Genomic DNA, 8,503 nt, shown 5'->3' with positions numbered 1-8,503 from the left:
CTCTTCTTATGGATTCATCATAGCTTTTTATTAGACAAATCTACAGTATTTTGGGATGTATCCTTTTGAGTTGCTTTTTGCACTGTTTCATTAATTCAGGAATGTTGTGTTGAGGAAGAACTTAGTAACTCTTGCGGTAAATATTTTTGTTTGGCAACCCTGCAGAATTTGCTGGCTCGTTTTTCTTCCTCCTTCTGTTTCTGGAAATGGGAAGAAGGACAGTTCGGCATGATGATATATTCCCGGAAATCTTTGCTGAGGAATATATGACCTGAATTCATCTTGAATGAACCTACAGCCCTGTAATTCACTACCTGTACAAGTTTAGAAAATACTTGGAGTTGCTACTGCCAGGTGGAGCAAGAACTTCAATCACAGCACAACTGCAGCACTGGCATTTAAAAACACACAAACAAAAAACCACAAGTAGAAGTCCCAGGGAATTACAACCTCAAGATTTTAAGAAACATATTTTCACTCCTGATTCAGGTATTTCTCCTGTTAGTCTGCCTGCCCAGCAGCCTCTCCTCAGTGTTTCTGGTCCAGCCGGACTCTGGGTTCATGCTGGGCACCCCCAGAGGTCCTTCCCCAGATGACTCTCCTGCCCTGGGGCAGGTTTTCAGAGCTTGGTTTGGTTTCAGGTGGGATCCCAATACTCTTTGGGTCCAGAGGTGCTGGAAATCTAGCAAGAAAAGCAAGTTTCAAGTAAATAGAACTACTAAAAATCACTTTTAAGGACCCATGAGAGCTTGGCATTCCAGCCAGAGCCTTGCTGAGGTTCGGTTTACGTTTACAACTTGCACTGGCATTCCCTTCGCTACATTAACCCTCTGAGTATCCTTTATCTATCGGATTAAATCTGGCAGACGTGGCTGCTCTGCAACTGTTTTTCGTGGCTGATGCCTTTCTGTGGCCTTCACGGGAGGACGAGGCTGTGGCCCGGGAGAGCAGCCCTAGCCAGGGTAGCTCAATGCTTAGCACCGAACTGGCACCTGGCAGCCAAACCAGGGTGGGGATTTGCAGTGGTGGGGGGAAATGGGAGTGTCTGAAGAAATTGGAGCTGCCCTGGCTGCTGTCTGGGCATCAAAGAGGGAGCATGGCTGCAGGCCCAGTTCGGGGGCCATGTCCCTCACGGGGGTCAGTGGAGATCTGCAGGGAGGACTTTCCACAAAGGCCTGAACGTGCCTCCCGTTAAAACGACACTGGGAGGAAACTGCATGCACTGGTGAAAGCAGCTTCTCTAACTGCTCACAGCTTCCCGCTCCCCACGCCAGCAGCACTTTCCTCCTGTGGCGGGCGGCTGCCCAAAGCACTGACTCTGGAACAACAAACACATCAACCATCACCCTGGGGCAGGTCAAGCCCAGTTCTGCTGTTTCTTGGCTTGAGAACACTGTGTTTATTAAGCCTTTTTCTGTGCACCTTTAGCCTAAATCACTCCCTGATAAGGCACCTGTAGGTCTTGCGTCCTGCAGGAAGGTTGAGCTCTGAGATCTCGAGAAGGGATTTGGCGTCAGAGTTCCCTTCTAGACGCAGCCTCAAACCCACACCTAACGTTGTTCTCTGTGGCTACGACCCAGGACCAGCCTGTGAGGTGCTGTAGATGAGGAGTAGCCTGCAGGATACCAGAAAACGACATGCAAAATGGTTGCAAAAGAGTAAAAGTGGCATGCACCTGGAAACAAAATACAAAATAAAAGGAAGACAAAATGAAGTTTAGCTTCGTGTTTGGAACAAAGTGAGAACCGCAACACTGTCAGAAATAATCCTTCGGGCTGGGGGAGCAGGAGTGGTACATGCCTGTCTGCTTTCCCTTCCCAGGTAGGTCGGATGGTTCTGGAAGCACAGGAAATGTGGGAATGGCACAGGAGGCTCAGCTCGGGTGGCCTCACTATCATGGAAATAAACCCCTTACCTGGCAAAGTCTGGAGCTGTGCCCTGCTTCTGACCTCCTCTGTGCTGCCATTGAAACACAACAGCTTTAGTTCCAGAGTCCCTTCCGCAAAGCAGAAGCGGGAAGGGTTCCTAGAAATGAAACTAAGTGCCCTAGAGATGTGTTTACAGAGGGTCTCGCACTGCGTTTTCCCCAGCCCATGCTACTGTGCAGCCCTGAGTCTGGAGAGCGTGCAGGGATCGGGACTTGGCCCGACCACCTGGCACCCTGAAGATGTGGAAGGAAAACCCCAGAAGAGGAGCTGCAGAAGCTTTTGTGCTGATCGGTTTTAAGACAAGTCAGTGGCTAAACCTTTCAATGTCTGGATTATAAGTGAGAATTAAGCAGTTAATATTTTTATCTGCATGCTTTCTAGATTATCCAACCTGCACCAGCCAAGAGGCACGACCCAACAAAATATCATTCGTCACCTACTTTCATGAACCACAGTGTTTCCAACAGCAAATTTCTTAAAATTTATCTGTGTCTTAACACCAGGCAGACATGAAAATAACTCAGTTGTCTCCAGCTGTAATCTCTTCATGCTGCCCTCCTCTCTACCAGCTGCAGAAGGAGAAGGAGAGCTGCTATTGAACTGTCCAGGTCATCCCTGACTCAGGAGTGAGATCCGGCTTCTCCATGGGGAGGCTGGGGTGTGCTCAGCAAACAGCTGCGATGGCCTTGGCAGGACCTGGCGGCTTCGTGAGCTGACAGTGCTGCAGGGGAGGGGAATGGGCAGAGAAGCTCTCAGGTGGACATGGAGGCCTTGTGTGTGACCCAAGAGATCTGTACCTACATCCTCACTAAATCTCATGACCTATTCATGATGGACAGACTAAACCCAAGGCTACAGGAACGCCAGAGGATCACGAGGTGCTGCTCGTGATTTATAGCCCTGCCAAGCATTTCCCTTGCCCGTCATCATCCTGTCCCCTTGCCCCGGGGGCAGCAGAGCACGCCTGCCCCAGTCAGATGCTCCCCAGGTAACGCAGCGCTGGCCTGGAGCGGCACAGACAGAGCTCAGCAGCGGCAGAGAAGTGAGCAGGTAACCCCTGCTGTCCTTGCAGGGGGCTGTGCTGCGCCAGAGGAAAGGCTGTATGAGAAAGCAGATGCTAAATCCTATCATTTTCACATTCTCTCCTTCTCACAGTCCCCAGTTTGTCACCTCTGTGCACTCGGGGCAGCGGACAGCTTTCCCTGAGCTGGCATGCTACGGGACATGCTCCAAAGTACACAGGGTCTCGCCAAGAGTTTGGACCCAGACTTTACCTTTTGATTGTTCAGGGATTAAATATTAGTATTAATTAAAATGGATTCTAGTGACCTGATTGCTGACAATATTGCCAGCAGTAGGAAAACTAAAGCAAACACTTTTAGACAAATCCCCAAATGACATTAAGTAGCTTACAATGAAAATCCAGATTAGCGGTCCTTGCCAAGGGATACATATTTCCAAATACTGTTTCCTGTCTCCAGGGCCATGATGGGTCTTTTCACGGACTCTGGAAGCTTATCTTCATGCAAATACATCTTTCAGGGGGAGCTTTCTTCTTTTTGGGAGGTAATGGGGAATAGGACGTGTGATTTTTTGCAGTCTCCCCTTTTGAGAACACTGAGCACCCACACACCCAGCACAGGAATGATCCACTGAATCCCAGACTGGTTGAGCTGGGAAAGGGCCTCTGGGGTCTGGCAGGTCCAACAGCCAGCAGCCTCTGAGTATCTCCAGGAATGGAGCTCCAAAAGCTCTGAGCACCCTGTGCCAGTGGGGAAAAGGGGTTTCCTGATGCTGAGGGATCCTCCTGTGTGTCAGCCTCTGCCCACTGCCACTGGGCACCACGGCTCCGTTGTCTTTGCACCCGCCCTGCAGGTATCGAGATACGCTGTGAAAGATCCCCCTGGAGACTTCTCCAGGCTGGAGATTAGACCCAGCTGCTGGATTAGACCTTTACTTTTGGATTAGATCTTTGCTTCCTCGTGCTCTCTCAGTAAAACCACCCAAATTACCTTGTCTTTCCTAGCAGGCACAGGACCAGGCTGTGGTTTTGCCAGTGCTTCCGCCACCTCTCTCCTCTCAATCCAACAAGTGCAGATGTGCTCAACTGTCGCTCTGGGACCTTACAGCCCAGCTTCCAAAGAGAGCAGCCACCAGTCATAAAGATGTGAACACGTTTCTGACATGCTCCAGACCCTGTTCACAGGCATGACTGTGTCACGATGCAGATTCTGTCGCACACAGTGTAGAGATGCGGGGAATTGTATCGCATCCAGCCAGAAGGACCTGATTCACCCACAAGCAGCTCGGACCCGTGACCCAGCTCCAGCCGCAGCCTGACAGCGGTAACCCAGCTCTTCCTATACTTTCATCCCTTCTTCCAAAGCTGCACTGAGAATCTTGAGCTTCTTCTCAGACTAAACAACATATGCCACCAAAAAATCAGAATGTTCTAGACTGTATGCAACAAGGCCATCTCTTTTTGCCATGCCAACAACGCATTTTCAGCTCCACATTTACAAAGGTACTCTATTTTTCAGGCACCGTATTTCAAAGTAATTTTGTCTTCTCATTAAAATAAAGTAAAATAAAAACCTGTCTTTGTTCACTAATCTTATTAAAACGTAGGATTTGGTAATTTGTTTTGCAGTCATCCTTACTAGCTGGTTAAGTCACATAAGAAAAGTAGTTGCTGAAACATATATACACGAACCTCTATAGTTATTGGGTGAACAAGTGCCATGCCACTGCAGTTGTCATACTAAGTTATGCACAATGAAAACAGGAATCATTCTCTAGGTAAAAATGATGTATTTTTACAAAGTGAGGGCTGAGCACTCTCTTTTCTTGGACCATTTGTCACACAAGAGAGCGTTGTGGGTAACCCAAGGAAGGAGACTCCGAAAGCTCTCTGGGCAGCCTGTGCCCAGAGAATTGCTCATGCTCGGAATAAGAACGGGATCAACTCGCAAAAGCCAGGTGGGTTGTGTGCAGCACCGCCACCCCACCACACTGATGTGTCCCTGCAACCAGAATGGGGGTATTTAGTGCCATAGTTCCAGCACAGAGATAATAACAGGATGCGTTCACCATGAAAGGATGTACTCCCCTCCCATTCATCACAGACCTCATTAAGCGGCTTGTCACTAATTGAGGCAAATCTGAAATTCATGCTCTTTTAAACCAGAATTATATACATTATTTGTTTAAAACCAGAAGAACATGAAAAAAATACCTCCTTTTCAAGGGCACCCTTGTTCACTCCCAGTGGGATCCGCTCCAGGGCTGCAAAAATTGGGAGAAGCTCCTGCCAGGCCAGCTGGTGGTGAAACCTCCCCACAGCTCTTCAAACTGAATGCCTTAAACTTGCAGCTTAGAAACTGAAGGGCCACAGCCCGAAGCACAGACTGAGCCCGGGTCCTGTTTCAGGTGGTCGAACCTCCCGAGCACAGCGTGGTGGGGAGCTGGGCTCGGGGGGGACGGGCAGAGCATAGCCCTGCACTGGCTGCCCCAGCAGCGACGCTGCAAGGGAGCAAAGCCAAAGGTACAAGCCCTGGCAGAAGTCTTCTGAGACCATGTTTATTATTTCATCAGTCAAACACTTCTTTCTTTTAAGCATAACGAATAAGCATGAAGACTGAAGCCAAGTGGCCGATAAGATCCCTCGGTCCTGCCCTACACAGCCTGACGGCCACTGACAGGCTCTGCTTGCTCCTGGCTAAACAGGATTCATGTCCTAAGCAAAAAGGAAAATAAAACCCCTTTCCCCTTCTCTGGAATTCTCTGCCAAGAAATTCCACACTTACAACACATAAAAACATCCCGAGGACTGTGTGGTGTCCACTTGTGCTGCAGAGGAACGTGTTGGCGTATTATCCAGAGCACACAGCCCACCCCAAAGGGCACTTTGCTCACTCCTGTCTCTGAACACCCTCAAAAATTTGTGAAGGAGCTTTTCTGCACCCTAGGAATTTCTGACAGGCACATAGACATGTTGGAGCACAAAACAGAGAAGCCCCTGGTCTTCTAATTTAAATTAGAAAAATAACTCCAAGCAAATAGACCTGGTCCTGGGGGGAAGAGCACCAGAGCAGCCTCTGCAAACCCCCCTGAGCTGCGCGTCCCCGCAAGGACAGCCAGGGAGTCCCCATCGTGTCACGCCTGAAGTCCAGGTAGCAGCAGCCGATCACGCCCGTCCAAAGCACAGGACCATTCCCTAAATTTAATACACCCTGGAGGTAGCGGTCCTCTGCCAGCTCCCGGGCTGCCACCCTTCCTTAAAGCACTCTGACACCCGCGGGGTACCCACCTCTGCTTGTCAGGGAGCCCCTGGGAAACAGCCGCCCACCCAACCTCGGGAGAGGGAAGAGCCCCTGGAGAATGACCCTCAAGACTGTGTTAATGCTCTCTAGGCAGCCTTACAACTTGAAATCCTCTACTGCCAAGCTGCCCCCCAAATGGCACAAAAATCTAATGAGAACATTTTCAGGAAGGAATTTTATACTGTAATTTCAGATTTCAGTACTGTAGTCACCTAGACAATCAACTTCACATCATAAAAAACCCTAAAATAATGTATTTTTACAGTCCTATATGAAGGTCAACAGGTATTCACAGTTTACGTAGTCCTTCACACTCATCTAAAAATAAACTATATCCGCCAACAATCCCTTGAGGCCCTGGATACCCCTCCACAACCACTGAACATTTTAAGAGGGAAGTGGGGGACCTGTTATCTTTCAGGCGCCCCCACTACATCACATGTTACTCGAGTGCCAATGGACTTTGAAACCCTCTGCTAAAAACAAAGCGTAATGACAAAATAACAACCTGAGATATAAAGTTCCTCAAGACTACGCAGACAAATCCACAGGGAGATCTTGGCAGAGCTGTTCAGCGCAGATGCTGAGAAGGATCATTTGTACAGCAGAGCAGACACATTTCTTTCAAATGCTGTTGGTTGCACATGGAATATGGAAGATCTCAGAGGTAAAGCATACTTTCTGATGCTTGTGGGGGGAAAGGAGATAGGGGAAAATTTGTAGTCTTTGCAATAGCATGGTTATATCATTTTACATAGCTTGCACGCATGGTGGCTGAATCATTCAAAAAAGCTTCCCCCCATTTTATTTGCTGCAATACACTATTTTTTCAGCTGAAGATGTGGCCCTGTAAGATCTACCGCCTCCTCCTTTTTCACAGCAGGGATATGCTGAGTGTGCAGCATTTCTTACTACCCGAGAGCCATCAGATGACATCCTGACCCCAGGAGGGTTGATCGTCACACATGTTACTCATGCAGAGCTCTTCCTTTTGCAGAAAGCATCTCCCAACATTTCCAGGGGAGGCTCTTTCCTAGAGGAGGAGTCAGAAGGGAGGACACCCCATGTCTACAGGAAGACCCTTCCTTTCTCCTGTCTCATTTTGTTCCAAGATGTGCACTGCCATTACTGCTTCCCTTCTGCCAGGGTAATTTCAGATTTCAGTAGGTAATTTCAGCAGAACTGGGCACCACAAAGTCAGTAATAGCCCGTGCATCCTACTGGGAATGTCCACGGATCTGAGCTTTGCTCTCCCAAGCTCTTCACCTCAACCCCCTCTGGGCTGTAGCAGGGCCCACACGTGTGCCAGGAGCTCTGCCAGCCCCGGGAAGCCCAGGGCAGGATGAAGAGCAGCTGGACCTTCCCCACATGGGAGGAAAGTTGAAGGAGGCCCCCGGCCCTTCCTGGCTGCCAGCTACCAGAGCTGGCTCTGCAACTCAAGAATCAGCCAGCTGTGCTGAACACCGCTTCAGCTGCCCAACAGCCTGTTCATTTTGACCTTAAAAACATGCTTCACTTTAAGTTCAGGAGTGACACTGTGATATTATTCCAAAGCTTATCAACATATCTGCTTCAGCTGCCAGTTCGGAGTTTACGGAGGCAATTTCTCCTTGTCTCAACAGTGTGCACTTGACTGAAAAGCTGTATAGGAGAAGCTATTAAAAATGTTCTTCCTTAATGCGTGCTTATTTTCATCCATGCATCAGCTTGTATATTGTGCTTTTATATATATATATATATATTTCCGGGTCACAGATCATGATGCTTATAAAGACATGTCAATCCCTGCAGAATTGGAATTAGAGAAGAGAAGCAGGGAAAACAATAGAAGGATAATTATGAAAGAAAAGTGGCAGCAGTTCGGCATGAAATCACTTCAGAAGCCTGGAATAAATGAGCCTGAATGTGCCTTGGACGAAACGGCTCGATGGCGTTTATCGGCGGCTGGTTCTGCCGTTCTGCACCTGATGGGACAGAGCAATCTCAGTCCTGGTGCTGAGCCCCCACCCCTGCACCCCACGGGCAATGTCAGTGTGAACCCTCCCCGGCAGAGCGCCACGCTCATGTGGCAGCCGGCCACGAAAGCAGAGGTCACCCATATTTCTCATCTGTCCACTTGACAAACAAGCATGACCTGGGTCCAATTCTAGTGCAGCTGTGTGACCTGCCGGGCCCATTCCTGCGCCGCGTTGCGTAATTCCCCACGGATATATCCCAGCCCTCCTGCACCCAGCTGCAGCTGACACTCACGGG

The sequence above is a fragment of the Athene noctua genome, chromosome 14 (genome assembly GCF_965140245.1).
Source record: "Athene noctua chromosome 14, bAthNoc1.hap1.1, whole genome shotgun sequence".
NCBI lineage: Eukaryota > Metazoa > Chordata > Aves > Strigiformes > Strigidae > Athene > Athene noctua.
The sequence above is the reverse complement of the archived record's forward strand: the minus strand, read 5'-3'. Positions refer to the sequence as shown.